Source organism: Peromyscus californicus, unplaced genomic scaffold, assembly GCF_007827085.1.
Source record: "Peromyscus californicus insignis strain IS unplaced genomic scaffold, ASM782708v3 Scaffold_14__1_contigs__length_90479793_seg_2, whole genome shotgun sequence".
NCBI classification, from domain to species: Eukaryota; Metazoa; Chordata; class Mammalia; order Rodentia; family Cricetidae; genus Peromyscus; species Peromyscus californicus.
Genome location: NW_026294436.1, coordinates 56,078,092 through 56,095,926, shown reverse-complemented (window position 1 = coordinate 56,095,926; position 17,835 = coordinate 56,078,092). Strand labels below are relative to the sequence as shown.

Genomic DNA, 17,835 nt, shown 5'->3' with positions numbered 1-17,835 from the left:
TTGTCATAGCAACTCAGAGAAGGCTTTCTGAAAGTCAAGAGTTCAGTAAAAGCCTATTTGTTATCTTTCCTTGAACCTTACTAAATTTATCTGAAATTCTTACATGCTTTAGACAGGATCTGAACTTAAATACACTTGGAAGTCCTTTTTGAATTTGGACCTAACTTAATTTTTACCCACGTTGAGGTCAGTTTTCCCTATGTCATTCCTTGAAAAAAAATGATTGGAAATGTTATTAGTTCATTATCAACTCCCAAACACAGCTCTACATCAGTCTCTCTTCTATTGCCTTACTCCATTTGTTTTTTTTTCTACCTCAGTAGCATACATTCATTTTATTGTAGCTTTATAATGTATTTTGATATGTAGAAAATCCAATTTTCTCTCATTCCTTTGTTTCAAGATTTTCTTGACTGTTATTGGGCTGTTTCTCTTCCAGTTGTACTTTAGAATTCCACCTACCACAGGGTACTGGAGAATTAAATTGTCTATGTAGATCACTTGGGTAAAGTTTGACATCTGTGTTATATCAAGACCTCTCAAATGACTGCTTCTTGTTTTTTTGGATTATAGACTTCTCCTATAACATATGGCCTTTTTTTTGCACTAAAATTTAGACAACCTTTCCCCCTTCATATTCATATCACAGTTACTCTCATTAGAATTATATATATATATATAAAATTCCCCCCAAGGTAGGGTTTCTCTGTGTAACAGCTGTAGCTGTCCTGGAACTTGCTCTGTAGACCAGGCTGGCCTTGAACTCACAGAGAGCCACCTGCCCTTGCCTCCCAAGTGCTGGGATTAAAGGTATGTGCTGCCACCTTTAATATCACCACCACTGCCCCGTGAGAATTTTCTCTACTTTTTTAAACTAATTTTGAAAATGTGTGTTTTCTTCCTGGAAAATCATACATTTATTAACGGGTATGCAGCGAAATGCGTCTCCTTCTCCCTCCCCCGCATTTTCCTTCTTTCTTTGTCAGAGTCTCATGGAGCCCAGGCTGACCTCAAAATACCTGTATATAGCTGAGGATGGCCTTGATCCTCCTACCTCCATTTCCAAAATGCTGAAATTATAGGTGTGTACCAACACCCAATTTGTGTGGTCCTGAAGATCACACTCAGGGTTTCCTGTAACCACTCTAGTAACTGAGCTACCTCCCTAACCCAAATACAGTATTTTCTTTTTCTTCTTTTTTGGTAATTTGTGTGTTTATACTTACACATGGACCCTTCCCCCATTCCTTTTTTTTAATTAAGAAATTTTTTATTCATTTTACATACCAATCACAGATCCCTCTCTTCCCTCTCCAGCCCCTCCAGCCTTTCCTCCGCCCCCTCATTCCCTCCTACAAGAAGGTAAGGCCTCCCATGGGGAGTCAGTAGAGCCTGGTACATTCAGTAGAGGCAGGTCCAAGCCCCTCCCTCTGCCTCGAGGCTGTGTGAGGTGTCCCACCATAGGTAGTGGGCTTCAAAAAGCCAGCTCATACACCAGGGATGGATCCTGATCCTACTGCTGGGGGCCCCTTAAGCAGACCAAGCTACACAACTGTCTCACTTAGGCAGAGGGCCTAGTCCAGTCCCGTGGAAGCTCCACAGGTGTTGGTCTAAAGTTCATGAGTTCCCACTAGTTTGGTTTGGTTGTCTTTGTAGGTTTTCCCATCATGATCTTGATGCCCCTTGCTCATAGAATCTGTCTTCCCCATTCTTAGCTTTTGGGATCTCTTTTATCGAGAAGACTTTAGTTGGGAATAACAGGAAGCCATCGTTCAAAGTGGCTTAAACAAGAAGGAAATCTATTATCTCCCATGACAAGAAGTCCAGAGACAGAGTGTCTCCTTGCATCAGGATTCTGAGTCCTTTTATCTGCAACCTCCTAGGTATTGCCCTAGGGCTGGCAAGAACCCATAGCAACTCTAAATGTCATGGCCTGGTATCTAGAAAAAGAAAGGGACTATTACCTTTTTGATGTGTCCCTTGAGAGCAAGGAAAATATTCTCAGAAGCCCCTTGGTAATGCTCCTGTCACAGTGTATTGATCAGACAGACCATACTTGGATTACAAAGGAGATCAAGATGGTCGACCATAGCACCCTTAGCCTAATCCTTTCAAAGCAGAACGACTCTTGCGACTGAAACCCTCGACCACTCTGTCATTGCCCAGAAGCTTCACTACAGCTTTACCCATTTGTTTGTTTGTTTGTCTGTCTTTTAACAGCTTTGACTTATTCATCATATATTTTACCTTTTGCTTTCAAACATGCTATTTTCTACTTTATTTAGATTTATATATTATTTATTTCTGAATTTCTTATTTTCAAACAAATTAATAAAAGACTGTAACTTTTCCTCTACTGCTGTTTTGGCCATAGACATTTGACTTCTATATGCATGTCTGCCAATGTTCTTTCTAAACAATTTATAATTTTAGCTTTATTTTGTTTTTTTTTAAGATTTATTTTTATTTGAGTGTGGTATTGTTGTCAACTTGACACAAACCAGGGTCATCTGAGAAGAGGAAACTGAAAATACTTCCATTAGATTGCCTATAGGCATTTTCTTGATTAATGACTGGTACGGGAAGGTCCAGCATGCCGTGGGCAGTGCCATCTTTCACCCCTAGGCAGGTGGTCCTGGGCTGTATAAGAAAGCAAGCTGAGCAAGGCACAGGGAGCAAGCAGTAAACAGCATTCCTCCATGGCCTCTGCTTCAGTTCCTGCCTCGAGTTCCTGCCCTGACTTCTCTTCATGAGGAACTGTAAGCTGTAATAAATCCTTTCCTTCCCAAGTTGCTTTTAATCATGGTGTTTTATCACAGCAATAGAAAGAAAACTCTCTCTCTCTCTCTCTCTCTCTCTCTCTCTCTCTCTCTCTCTCTCTCTCTCTCTCTCGCTCTGTGTGTGTGTGTGTGTGTGTGTGTGTGTGTGTGTGTGTGTGTGTGTGTGTGTGTTTGAAGCTGGAGTTAGATGAGGTTGTGAGTTTCCATGAACTCAGGTCCTCTGAAAGAGCAGCATGTGTTCATAATAGCTTAACCACCTCTCCAGCCCCTTCACTTTCTTCTTAACCAAAGGTTTATTTAGAAGACTTGTTGTGTTTATGTTGAGCACCATCTTGTGATTGTCTACTTTTATTACGCAACGGCCAGTAAGCATGGCCTGTCTGATTTGTTTGCATGAAATCTGTAAGTACACGTGGGAAGACAATGCTCTCACTTGAAAAAGAAATTCTGTGTTGCAATGCTCCTACTTCAGTTGAGCTGCCTCACAGGACAGACATATCACAAGACTGTTTGGACTTCCCTCTTTCCCCACATCCCCTCAGTCCCACACCCTACATGGAACCATCTTCAACTCTTTCAACCGTGGCTTCCGAGAATTTACTTCCATATTTCCAAACAGTATACTGTGTTGCTCTTCCTTGTTTGTGTTTTCAATATTAATCTCATCCATGGCTTCTTGTCCCAGGCTTACTTGCTTCCCACGTTCCCATCGAACACTCTCACATAGCCTTGTCACAACTTGACGATCACTGCTTCTTCCGGAGACATCTGTCTGATTACGTTTCCTCTCTTGAACAATCTTCTTCCCTTCCAGAGACAATCAGGCTTCATTTCTGTCATTTCTTAGTTGAAGATGTGTCTATTATTAGCTTTTTCCTAATACTGAAAAAGAAACACCAAAAAGCGACTTAATACTGTTTTCCATATGGTGAAATGCATGGAGTATTTTATCATTTCTTTTTCTTCAACACAACGTCCCTCCTCAACACTAAGTTGGATGCTTCATCTCTAGGGCCCCTGGGACTTCTTGTCACTGGCCTTTTGCACTAAATCCCTTTTGTTCCAAATCTTGTTTCCTCTCTTGTTTTGTATTCTTGATTGGCTAAAGTATGCTTTCCAGGGGCATGGCAGGAAAGGGTGCATGGGGAGTGTAACAGACACCATTGGTGTGACCTACTTCACAGTCATGTAGCTTACCTCAGATCATCTGCAGCTGCTGGCTGGTTCACATTTTACTGAGAATTAAACTATGGCAGGGAAGAACATTAGTCACCTGTAAACAGTTGCTCTGAGTAGGAAGATCCTTAAGAATTTAATTTCTCCTATACAGACTTTACAACTCCCTCCTCTCTGTGGCTGCCTTCCAGGAGACGAGGTTTCACATTGTAACCAGGCTGCTCTAGAACTCACTATGTAGACCAGGCTGGCCTCCAAGGCATGATAATCATCCTGCTTTAGCCTCTCAAGTGCCACCATGTCTGGTTGCTTTGGATTTTTTCATTGTATTCCCTTTGTTTCCTTTCTATTTCATACATCTGAATACTTTCTAGTCTTGAATAACATTCCTATTCTTATTTCTAATTTTTTAAAGAGCCAGGTGTTGGTTAAGGGTCGGCCATGCCGACGGAGAAGAGTGCTGGATGTATCGGTGGCGGAAGAGTCACGTGCCATAGTTACCTTTCTAGAGCTTTATTAGGGGAGAGAGGGACAGAAGGAGAGAGGGAGAGAGGGAGAGAGAGAGAGAGAGAGAGAGAGAGAGAGAGAGAGAGAGAGAGAGAGAGAGAGACCGCATGGAGGGGGGAATACAGAAGGAGAGAATGCGGAAAGAGAGAATGCACAGAGGGCACACCCGCTTTTTAGGCTGGGACGCCGTCACAGGCTGGTGATGCAATTAAGGACATAATCCTTACACCAGGGTCTTGCTATATTGTCCAAAACAGTATAGTAACTCCTCACAGGTACAGTCCCACTACTGATGCTCTGTGTACACAGACACTGTAGCCCCTGGTCAGTGGCCTCAGGGGATCCTCCTGTCACCACCTCCCAGGTATCTAGCACTAACAAACACATGTGCACTAACAAATACACGTGCACTAACAAACACATGTGCACTAACAAACACATGTGCACTAACAAACCTGTTTATTTTAGGAAAGGACTCACTCTGTAGCCCAGGCTGGTAATCCTCCTGCTCTAGCTTCCTGAGTGCTGGGCACAGGCCATCATGCCCAGAATATATAATCTTGATTATTGTAGCTCTATAGTCCTGAAATTATTTAGGTTTATTCCTCCTACCTTTTTGTGTATAAACGTTGGTTTAATTATTCTAGTCCCTTTGTCTTTCCGTATACATTCTAGGATAATATTGTATAAATACATAAAAAAAAATCTTGCTAGTATCCTGACAGGAACTATGTTAAACATGTGTATTAGTTGCAGCAGAAATGTGTGTGTGTGTGCTCGCATGCACAGGATGTACCACGTGGATGTCAGAGGACAATCTCAGGTATTGGTCCTCACCTCCCGCATGGTTTGAGACAAGATCTCTTGTTTATTGCTGGACACTTCAGGTTAGCAAGCCACCAAGCTCTCAGCAGTTCCCATCTCCAGTAGGGGTGCCCTGTATTATAGACGTTTGTGCTACTGTGACCAGCCTTTATGCAGGTTCTGGGGATCTGAACTCAAGGCACCAGGCTCTTGCAGCAAGTGATTTACCCACTTAACTATCTCCCAAGCCCCAGAAATCATTTCTATGTCGAGTTTTTTCAATGTAGCAGTAACGCCCGAGCTACCGCCACCCGTTCACCATGTCCTAGCGAGGGGCTGTGGATCAAAAAACAGAGACAAGAACATCGGGTCATTCGTCTCAGCAGAATACCGAATGCCGTTTATTGAATGAGGGAGGAGGCCTTAAATACAGGCTTACAGCACAATGGGAGAACCCCGGAGGGCAGGAGTTCGCTATCGATGTTTTACACTCTTGCATCTAAGCTGTTTACACCAAATGCAGGATACACAAACAAAGAACCTCCAGTGAGAGTTCAGGAGGAAGGAAACTGGCAGGGAATCAGCATAGGGAGGACATCTGGTCAAGGTCAGCAAGCAAGGCAACAGCTACCCCAAAAACGGGGGGGGGGGGGGGGGGGGGCAGGGCCCTACATTTCAACCCTAATGTGGGATAATATTTAGATAAAATATCTTGTCAGCAATAAGAAAAGTAATTAATACACTGTACTAGTCAATAAAATGACAAGCTTTATCTTTAAAGATGTAAACTTCAAAGCGAGGTGTGGTGACATACTTGTAACCCCAGCACGTAGGAGGTGGGGGCAGGTCATTCTCAGCTATGTAGGAAGCTTGGGCTACACAAGGTCCTTTAAAAGACAAACAAAAAAATTTTCAATGCGAATTTCATCACTAACACAAAAGGAGTCGCTGAAAGAGATGTCCCACTTCCTTTTAGTCAACATGAGGAACATTATCCTTTTGTAACATAAATGTGGCTGAAGAGTATGATTTGGTAATGTGTTAAGGACTTTTATATAAATTGTTGACCTTGTTTTCTTAGGTAAAAACTTGGGCTGGAGGTATAGTTCGGTGGTGGAGCATGTGTTTAACATGCAGAAGGATCTTCATTCAACCCCTCACCACAGATATCACCACAGATAGGGCCTTGTGTAATAAATATTTGTAATTGTTTACCAACTTGCTATGTTAATATCGATCTGTCTTTTGAACTAAAACTTTACTTAGAAGGCCTAAAGGGGTCCTTTAAGAAATGGCATGTGCTAAGAAAATGATCTTTTAAAAACATTTTATTTTATGTGTGTTTTGCCCGCATGTATACCTGGAAACTATGTTTGTGCAGTGTTCATGGAGGCCAGGAGAGGACCTCGGATCCCCTGGAACTAGAGTTCCAGATAGTTTTGAGTCACCATGTAGGTGCTGGAAATCAAACCAACATCCTCTGGAACAGCACCCAATACTCTTGACTGCTGAGCCATCTCTCCAATCCCAAGAAAGATATCTTAAAGAATGTAATTTTATTTGGCTATCTTATTTCAGAACTTGTTAGCTGGGCAATAATACTGTAGCTGGTATTCCTGTATTAGCATGCAGAATAAATACCTGTAAAATTTCTCTGTTGAATCAGAAGCACATCACAGACACTTTCATTTCCTCGGCTATGAAGGAAAGGAGATAAGAAGCCTGTGGTTCTCTTGCTGGAGGTAGAAGTTGGGGAGGAAACCTCTTCCTATTTGTTTCCAGTTCTTTTATCATTATTATTATTATTATTATTATTATTATTATCTCACATATTACATCCAGATCTCAGTTTCCCCTCTGTCCTGTCCAGTCCCTTCCCCTGTTTCTAGGTTCTTATTACCATCAAGGAAGGAATTCAGAGACATGACAAACTGGGATAATGTTTTATTATAGAGTAAAAACAAACTCAAGAGGTGCTTTTGTGTTTCTCAAAGAGTCTAATCGCTGGGGTTTTGGATAGTTCGTTTTATGTATAAACTTTTAATGGAAGGAAGGCTTTAGGCATGAGTTAAGGTGTGGATGTGGATATTGATTGGAATTTTTCTGAGACTAGCATTTGCCCCCCTCTTGTGTTCTTATCTGAGGGTTTTTGGATTGGCATGGTCTCTGGTGGAAACGTGAGACTTTGCAAAGCTAATAGAACAGAGATGCTCTTGCAGTGAAGCCATAACATTTTGTGGTTGTCTTGATAAACCATGTTGGTCCCTGCCAGTTTGGAATGGTCCTGTTTCTTTGCTGTGTTATTGGTCACATGATGCCTGCTGCAATGCAGCCCTGCGTTTGGAGGGCTGCCCCCACCATTTTTCCCTATGGTACTCCTGAGAAGTGAGGGATAAGAGATTTAGACAGAAACACAGAGGGGAGAGAGACAGACAGAAACACAGGATAGCCTCGGGAGGGCCTGGATCCTTATCCACCGGCCCCTTTTGTTTCTTCTAAAGGGCATTTTAAAGGAATGCCAAGGAGTGGAGCAAAGATGTCCCCCTAGCACATCCAAGTGCAGATCCTTCCAAACACCTGGTAACCGTGCACGTGGTCAATCCATCCCCTTATGCAGCCCTGCTGGGTAAAGCATGCTCAGATCTCACTAGGAAACCTCTGTGGGCTCCCACACCTGCGGTTGCATCAGTTTCTAGCCACCAATTAGTTTGTTGTTTTTTTTTTTTAAAAAAAAAAAAAAGACAGACTTACACTGTAGCCAGGCTGGCCAGGAGTTCAGAGTCACACTCTTGCCTTAGCCTCCAAAGTGCTGCGATTACAGGTGTGTGTTAATCCCACGAATCAAGAATAAGACCACTACCACAGTTTAAAGCCAAATTTGAAGCAAGCTTTAATTAAATATCGGCCAGGTGAATGGGCTCTGGTCAGGTCCATACCCAGGTTCCAGGGAAATGGCCCTGTGTCACAGTTTGCAGCAGCTTAAAAAGGAAAATCCATAATTCATTGCATTGAACCATCAGGTCCAATCAGAGGCAAGCATACAACCTGACATTCCTCCAGTTTACATCCAATCAGGGGCAAGCGTATATCCTGATGTATTTCCCACCTGTGAACCTCCTGCCTGCCTGTAATCAAGCATATTCAGTGCAGGTGAGTCAAACAAACTTGTTTAAGGGAGTAAAAAACACGTGGCTTGTTCTCTCCCATAAACAACAGCCTCCAGCAATTCAGGAACTGTCTGTCCTTGGGCAAGGGGCTTGCTGATCAGGGACATGTTTATTTCATGGAACTCTAAGGCATAGTAATTAAAACTTAAAATGTAACTTTGGCTCTCACATGTGAGCCACTATACCTGGCACCTTTTTGTACCCTACACCTTCTACCTTATTTCATTTCTGCTAGATATTTTGTTTCAACAATTATCTCAACGAAGTAACACATTAAATGAGCAAATCCATGGTGACTGGGAACGAAAGGCTGGGTCCTATGCTGGCAATCTCAAGCAAAGCAACGAAGAAAGGAAAGCTAAACCTTCATGTTGAGCCCCAACCGGAGCCTGCCTGCCTGCCTCTGTGATGTTCCCTGCAGAATAACCAGTTAAAGAGCTGCTTTGCTGAACGAATCTGCAGAGTCGCTGTCAGGAGACTGTGACAGTTGATGTTGATTGTCAACCTGATGGGAGCTGGAGTCACCTGGGAGACGAGCCTTAGGGCATGTGTATGAAGGGCTACCGACTACCTAGTTAGGTTGAATGAGATGGGACGAGGTCCGGAACTGCACGAAATGGGGAAAGCTAGCTGAGCGAGGACAGTCATTTTCTTTGCTTCCTGATGCAATGTGAACCATTGCCTTAAACTCTCGCTCCCCACTGCTTCCCTGCTGTGATGGACTATACCCTCAAACTCTGATCCCAAATAAACCTGCCATCACAGCAATAGGACAAGCAACTGATACAGAGACCGAGACAAAAAAGACACACATGTAAAATTTGTCTGTAGCCCAAGGACTTAAAGACGTTCTTTCCTTCCTTCCTTCCTTCCTTCCTTCCTTCCTTCCTTCCTTCCTTCCTTCCTTCCTTCCTTCCTTCCTTCCTTTTTTTTTGAGACAGGGTCTCTCTTTGTAGTCCTGGCTATCCTGGAACTCATAGAAAGCCTCCTGCCTCTGCCTTTTGGGTACCAGGACTAAAGGTGTATGCACCACTCCCTTCAAGACCTTTTCTTTCCAATCTGAAAAGTCTAGAGCACAGTCTGTTGCTAGTTTTGTTTTGTTTTGTTTTGTTTGTTTTTCTGTCCCAAACTGTGACTCTTTCTTTTTTGGATTGTGATACCATTAACAAGAACAAGCACTCACTGAGCAGTGAGGGACACTTTCATTCTTGACCAAGAACAGAAGTGGAAGAGAGTTTGGCAAACCTCAACCCTTTGAAGTAGGAAGTTTCTAGAAGAAATGAGGGCCAAAGGATAGGTTCTTAAAAGAGAGAAGTATTCGTATCTTTTCTGTGACTGGGTGGACATTTTCCAGGAATTTGGGGTCCACCTTTTCTCTCTCCTTTTATGGTTCTTTGCAGTGGTTTCTGTGTAATTGTCAGCTCTCAGGGCACCGGAGGCTGCGATACTTAGCATGAAGAGGGATTATAATGAAGTTAGAGGGGATTAGGTGGTTGCTCTGGTAGTCATCTTTGATCAGCCAGCCTGTATGCCTGAAGGGGAACTTCTGATCCCCAAGCATCCTGTCCTCGGAGATAAATGACAATTAGAGCAGGTAGAAAGTAAGCTAGGTCATCTAGAGCTCAACTTCTTTTGTTTAAATTTATTTTTGTTTTATGTACATTGGTGTTTTTCCTGCATATGTGTCTGTGTGAAGGTGTCAGATCCCCTGGAACTGGAGTTACAGACAGTTGTGAGCTGCCATGTGGGTGCTGGGAATTGAACCCAGATCCTCCAGAAGAACACCCAGTGCTCTTAGCCACTGAGCCGTCTCTCCAACCTCTAGACATCAACTTCTTAAACTTTCCCACTCATGATTGTTTTTCACTTAAGAAAAACTTTAAAAGATGTCTTAGTTAGGGTTTCTATTGTTGTGAAGAGACACCATGACCATGGCAACTCTTATAAAGGAAAACATTTAATTGGGGCTGGCTTGCAGTTAGTTCAGTGGTTCAGTCCATTATCATCATGGTGGGACATAATAGCATGCAGGCAGGCACGGTGTTGGAGATGTAGCTGAGAGTCCTACAACTTGCAGGCAACAGGAAGAGGTCTATCACATTGGGCAGTATCTTGAACAGAGAAGAACTCAAACCCTGCCCCAGCAGCGACATACTTCCTCCAACAAGGCCACACCTACCCAAGCAAAACCACACCTCCTAATAGTGCCACCCCCTTTGGGGGCCATTTTCCTTCAAACCACTATAAAAGATTTATTTAATTTTTAATTATGTATATATGTGTGACTCTATGTGTGGGTATATGTACATGTGAGTGCAGGTACCTGTGGAATCCAGAAGAGTGGGTATGATCCTCTGAACCTGGGGCTGCAGGAGGATGGGAGCCATCTGACATGGGGGCTGGAAATGGAACTTGGGTCCTCTATAAGAACAGAATGAGCTCTTAACCACAGAGCCACCTCTCCAGTTCCCCAGTTGAAATTTTTACACAACCCTGAGTGTGTAAGTACATAAAATAGTTACACAAGTCAAGCATTCACTGATAATAAAGCCTAAGTAAATGTATTTTACCATTCTTTGTTATACATACAATTTGTCCATTTATAAAAGATGAAAACAAATTTATATACTAATAGAATGGATATGCATGTTTGCTTTTACATAAAGACTTAAATGTTGGAGTGGGCGAGATGGCTCAGGAGGTAAAGGGCTTGCCTCACAAGTTTGGTGACCTGAGCTTGCCCCCCAGAACCTATATAAATGTAGAAGGAGAGAACCCACAGAGTTGTCCTTCAATATTCTCACGTGCAGTATGGCACCACCTCCCAACAACGATAATGAACATCAAGGTCAGGTTCATCTGGCATTGCATACCCAGAGACCCACAGAACATCTTCAGTGTTTTACAGCGTTTATCAGCATCTTGATTTTTATTATTGTCAATGCTGAGAATAAAGTTCCCATAAACGTTTAGTACCAAGTAGAGAAGTATGTTCAGGCCAATTCAAAAATAATTGGAAATTCTGTCCTAATTTCAACCAAGAATTCACATAATGATTGATTCGTGAAACTCAAGTCAGCAGCTCAAACACCAGTTTTTATTTAAAAGTTTTTAATTACATTTATTTGTCTATTTTATTTTTAGTGTGGGTGTGTGTGGGCCTACGCCACTGAAACACACGTGTGGAAGTCAGAGGACAGTTCTCAAGAGTCAGTTCCCTCTTTGCAACATGTGGGCTCCTGGGGATTGAATTTAGGTCAGCTGGCTTGGAGGCAATCACGTTTACCCACAGAACCATCTCACTCAATCTCAAACAGCATGCTTCTTAATTAAAAAAATTACTTTATCATTTTATGTATACGAGTGTTTTGTCAGCAAGGATGTCTGTCCACCACATGTGTGCATGGTGCCCTTGGAAGCTAACTCTAGTTCCCCTGGAACTGGAGTTACAGACAGTTGTGAGCCACCATGTAGGTACTTGGAATCGAACTCCAGTGTAGATGTAATCAACCGTTTTATGAAATAAGAAACACAGAGCCGATTCAGAGAAGAAAGCCAAGAGGTCAGAGCTAAGAGCCTCACCCTTCCTGCTTCAGCGATCCTCTTCAGTCAAGAGAGCTCTCCGAAAGGGACCTACTTCCTGTGTGTATGTCTTTATATAGTCTAGCTGTTCTGCCTTCTCATTGGTTGTAAACCCAAACATGTGACTGCCTCATCACTGCTTGTATGTACAGCCCTCCAGGTCCTCTATGGTATTGAGATTAAAGGCGTGCGCCACCGCCGCCACGCACTTGCTATGGCTCTAATAGCTCTGACCCCCAGGCAACTTTATTTATTAACATACAATTAAAATCACATTTCAGTACAAGTAAAATACCACCACACTCCAGTCTCCTGCAAGAGCAGCCAGTACTTTTAGCAACTGAGCCACCTTTTCAGCCCCATCAAACAGCAATTTTTAAAGCGAGCATTCTAACACAATACAATCCAAAGATATACTAATTTAAAGCTTCTGTGCTGAGATGTGATGGTAGGAGAATAGTAAAATCCTCGTTTTCTGTGTTTAAGCTGTTATGTCTCTCTAAGTAGAAAACAGCATGTCCAGTAGAAACACGGCATCTCATGACTTACAGTGGGCTTGAATCTGAGCGACTGTTTCAGGCAGTGCTCACTGGTGTGTGGGGTGATGGCAAGGCAGAGCAGATCGCACACCGTGTGCGTGGAGCTAAGGCTGCAACGGAGTTCCATGCTTCGCCATGGGTGAGACTCGTTACACATTTGATTCTGAGTTACTTTTTGGTCATGTGTGTTCAGAAATCTTGTATTGTTGCCAATTATTTCACAACCTTCACATTCAGTTATATGACCGACCCACTAAGTCCTGGTTTAAGAAGCTGGAACTTAGCTATAACTGTGAGGGATAAAGTTATGTTTTACGTTTTAATTACTGTGCTTAAGAGATCTACACAACAAAAATGCCTCTAACCCGTAAGCCCCACTTGCCCGAGGACAGATAACTTCTGGAATGCTTGGGGCTGTTATTCATGTAAGATAACAAGCCATGTTTTTACTTCTGTAAACAAGGTTGGATGCCCCAACTGCACAGAATATGCTTGATCACATGAAGATGGGAGGTATGTCAGCAGGAAGTACATCAGGATGTATGCTTGTCCCTGATTGGACAATGGCAGAATGTCCATAGCACCTGACCAATCTAAATCATGGCCATTCTCTGGGAATGTATGTATGTATCTGTGCATAGACCTGGCCAGTGTTCTTTGTCCTGGCCAGTATTTAATAAAGCTTGCTTCAAATTTGGCTCAAAAAAATTGTGGTAGTGGTCTTGCCTGGTGGGATTAAGATAAACATACAAGAGTATCATATCCTATGTTAAATACCTTCATTCTTTTATTTATAGCCAGCAGTCAGGTTTAAGGACCAGCTCATGACAATGTCTTCCAGGAAGATCTGAGTATATTTTTTTATGCGAATGAATCCCAACTAGCAGCACCATAAGATTCCACACTTTTGGTGATTAGAAGCTAAAGGTTTGGCTATCTTTTGGGACTGGGAACCTGCCGTGGTCCAGCCTGCAGCCTGGGTTCGGGTCCTGAGACAGGGAAGTGGGGTCAGCGTGAAGAAATTAATTATCTGATCACCAGATGAGCTTCACACAAATGGCTGGTCCCAAATAGCTCCAGCCGTCTTTATTTATACATCAAAAACAAACATGTTTTTCCATACTAGCAAACAAGATTTTCTCATCCTCCAACGTTAACTTCAAGCAAAAACAATTTTGTCAAATATTTTTTTTCTCAATTTTTACATCAAAACATCTTTAAATTCAAAACATTTACCATTTTGTTAGCTTGGCCAAATATGGAGTCAGGTACATCCTGTCTTTACAAAACTAAAGGTGGTAAACATAGGCACACATTTTCAAGAACACCATTGTTCAAAACATATTTACTAGAAGTAGGGGGTGATCTGCCTCTGATCCTGTCAGCACTGAATTAGAACAGCTCCCGGGGTCCAAAGTGACAGCTGGCATCCCCAGACAAGAAACCTGAGAAGCATTGGCTCCCAAAGAATTTTAGGGGAAGATATTCGAGAAAAAATGGGGTTTCCAGGCATGATCATATCTGTCCCACGTGTGATTGACAAAATGACACTAAAACCACCAAGAGAATCACCAATACCACAAGAGAGAAGAGAGCACACAAGCAGTGCTTGGGTCCCAGCAGTATTCTGTGCTGTCCAAAAGTCCATTGGTCCCTGCCGAGTGAGACTGTCCCTGTGGGCTTTTGCCTCATCTGGAGACCCACTGGACAAGCACTCATGTACTGGTCCAAAACTAGGCCGCACAGCTAGCTCCCAACAGGAACCACTCTCCCTGGAAGATATGAATAGTTGAGAAATCTGGGGGAGCTCCAGAGCATCTTTGTGCATGGTTTTTGAATGAACATTCTGGAAATCAAACTATAATGAAATGTAAGCACAATCATGTCAGTCCACATCTGGCTTTCCTACCCTGCAACCCCAAACTAGTTCTAAATGTGCTTCCTCTTTCCATCTTGCTTCCTTTCCCTCCTTCCCTCCTTCCTTCCTTCCCTCCCTCCCTCCCTCCCTTCCCTTTCTTCCTCAAACACACACAAACAAACCAAGATATGAGTAACTTTGTATATTGCAGTGGTTCTCAACCTGTGGGTCACAACCATAAGAAAAACACATATTTCTGATGGCCTTAGGAACCCCCAACCAAAAATGTACTCTCATTGCCACTTCATAACTGTGATTTTGCTCCTGAGTGGTGCCTCAGGTCCTAAGATCATCAGAAATATGTGTTTTCTTTTTCTTTTATTTAGGTTTTTCAAGACAGGGTTTCTCTGTGGTAGCTTTTGCGCCTTTCCTGGAATTCACTTGGTAACCCAGGCTGGCCTCAAACTCACAGAGATCTGCCTGCCTCTGCCTCCCAAGTGCTAGGAAATATGTGTTTTCTGATGGTCGCACCCCACAGGTTGAGAACCACTGGTATCGTGACACATTTTTAAATCTTAGAAGGAGAAGGGTGTTACTGTAGATTCTAAGCTCTGTGGTATATAAGTGCTGGTTGGGCCGGTAAAAGGGTAACAGAATAATGCTGTTTAAAATGCTCTGGGTTGGCAAGATGGTCCAACTGGTAAAGGCACCTGCTCCTAAGACTGATGCCCTGGGTTTGATCCCCGGGACTCATATGGTGGAAGGAGAGGGCCAACTCCCACAAGTCGTCCCTTGACCTCCAACTTACACCATGGCTCACCCACACCAGTGTGTGTGCACATATGCACAGAGAGCATGTGTTTGTTCATGTCAATAAATTGGACACCTGGACAGCTCCATGACAGCTGTCTACAAACTGCTCAAGCTCCTTGACGAAATGTGCAAATGAAAGTATTAACCTCAAACTCTTGAGACCAATGGGGTCTGAGGAAGAAGGAGAGTTTACTGAACCGTGAACCACAGTACAGATGGTGGGGGAAGCTGGCAGCTGTGGACGGTGTCAACTGGACCAGAACCAGAACTAAGAACTTTTGAGACAGGGTGGCTTCAGATTTGCTATCTAGCTGAGGATTACCTTGAACTCCTGATCCTTCTGTCCCCACATTCACACGTGGAAATTACAGACTCACACCACCATGCCCAGTTTTAGGTGGTGCTGGGGCTTGTACCCAGGGCTTTGTGAATGCTAGGCAAACATCCCACCAGCCTAAGAGAATTTAAACAATTTTTAAGATTTATATTATTTTAGTTATGTGAGTGTTTTGCCTGTGTAGACGTTTATGCACCACCTGTGTGCCTGGTGCCTCAGGAGATCAGAAGAGGGCATCAGATCTTCTGGAACTGGACTTGCAGACAGTTGTGAGGCACCATGTGGGTGCTGGGAATCAAACCTGGGTCCTCTGCAAGAGCAAGTGCTCTTTATCACTGAACTATCTTTCCAGGCCCATAAATTTCCTTAAAAATTTATTTAATTTAGTGTGTGTGTGTGTGTGTGTGTGTGTGTGTGTGTGTGTATACAAGTTTGCTGTGGCATAAGTCTGGAGGTCAGAGGACATCTCTCTGGAGTTTGCTTTCTCCTGCCCTCTGTGGGATCCAGGTTTTGAACTCAGGTCATCAGGGCTGCATGCCAGGGCCTGTACCTGCTCAGCAGCCTTGCCAGCCTCAATTTTTTTTTAAATAGCCAAAATCTGGGAAACAAAGATGTAAATTGTTTACAATGAACCTGTGTTGATTATAGGTAAAGGAGAAATTAGCTGAAGGTAAATGGGCTAGGAAGCTTCAGGATAGGAGGACAGTCGGTAGGGAGAAAATTGTTTTGCTTCTGGATTGGTTAGGATAGACAGTCTGAAAGTCTGTATGTAACCCGATTGGTGGTATGTAGTGATGGGATTTAAATAAAAGTTTCCACCTCATCTTTTTTTTTTTTTTTATTAGCTGTTAGCTGATTAACTTTCCTTACTTCCTCCTTTTGTATTTACATTAGGGTATTTTCATTTTTTTTTCTTTTATCAAAGGAAGCCAGGAGGCCCTCATGATACTACACACAATCTTGCTTTGGCCACGCCTACGCTTTAATCTCAGGCACGTGGACTGCACAGCTACCTTGTGTCCAGATGTGCAAGATGCCTGTCAGGAGGTTATTGGGCTTTTGTTTGATGGCTATTTAAGTTCTTCTCTTCTCTTCTTTCAGACATATATTCTGTTCCTTCCCAACACTCACTAGCTCACCTAAGTGTCCACCCTTCCTTCTTTCCCTGGAACTCTCAGAACCCATGAAGTCCCTAAGACTACAAATAGAATCCTTTCTTTGTTTACAGTACATTAGCTATTTTTCTTGTTGACTATGATGAAATACTTGGCAAAAGCAACGTAAGGAAAGAGGAATGTATTTGGCTCGTGGATTGAGGGGGCACAGTCCATCATGGCAGGGAGGGCTCTTGCAGCAGGAATATGAGATTCTGGTCAAATTGTGTTTCAGTCAGGAAGCAGAGAGGGACGAACACTGGTGTTCAGCCGGCTTCTTCCTCCTTCTCTTTATTTTTTCCAAGTCCAAGTGTTTAGTTTATTTGTCCTCTCCTTAGAAACTGGCACTCTCCCAGCACGTCAGGTCACTGCAGAATCTCTGCTCCCTTTGCTTTTTGCCAGCACTGACCCCGGCCTTTGCAGCCTGATCTTCCGCACTCTCCTCTGGAGTTCCTTTTGCTGTTTTCTGGAGGTCTTCTCTTCTCATAAAGGTCATGTCTTGCAAGTCTGTGTTTAGGCTCATTCTTCTCTACATAATCCAAAGAGCCATAGGTCACCCTGAAGCCAGTAGTCTTACCACCACCAAAATAACTTTTGAGTCCAAATACAAAGATGCCTTCTGGTGTGGTTTTGTAGATGTGGGCTAGCTTGTTTTTGGTACTGTTGCCTTCCCAGGGTGAAGGACATCAATGACCATTTCTTCTCTTTGAAGCAGATGGTGACTGCAAATCCAGTCAAGTTGACAATGAACATTAACCATTGCATGCAGTTTCTAAGTACAAACCAAGTCTGTCTGTCTGTCTATCTGTAGGTTACAGGATGGCTATAAAGAGTTAAGAGGCTACTGCAGAGTTCAAGAAATTTCAAAGCAACCGGAGAGGCTGAAGCCGGGAAACCGATAGGGATGTAGAATCTCTTCAGGCTGTGGTTCTGCTGGAAACACCATGGCTACTACTGCTGTAGAGTCAGGGTGCAAAGTTAGAGCGCTACAGAAACAAGGTGTTGGACCATGGAGGCCCTAAAAGCAGAGAGCAGGAGCTGGTCCAGAGGAAGGAACAGGGAGATAGATAGACAGCAGGTCCAGATGGATGGATGACCATTCAAGTGGGCTGTGCCAA

General features: G+C 43.1%; 1 pseudogene; it reads right to left on the bottom strand.

The window, feature by feature from the left end:
* Positions 1–17,051: 17,051 nt before the first annotated feature.
* Positions 17,052–17,477, bottom strand: LOC128109314 (40S ribosomal protein S24-like; annotated as a pseudogene).
* Between the last annotated feature and the right edge of the window lie 358 nt (positions 17,478–17,835).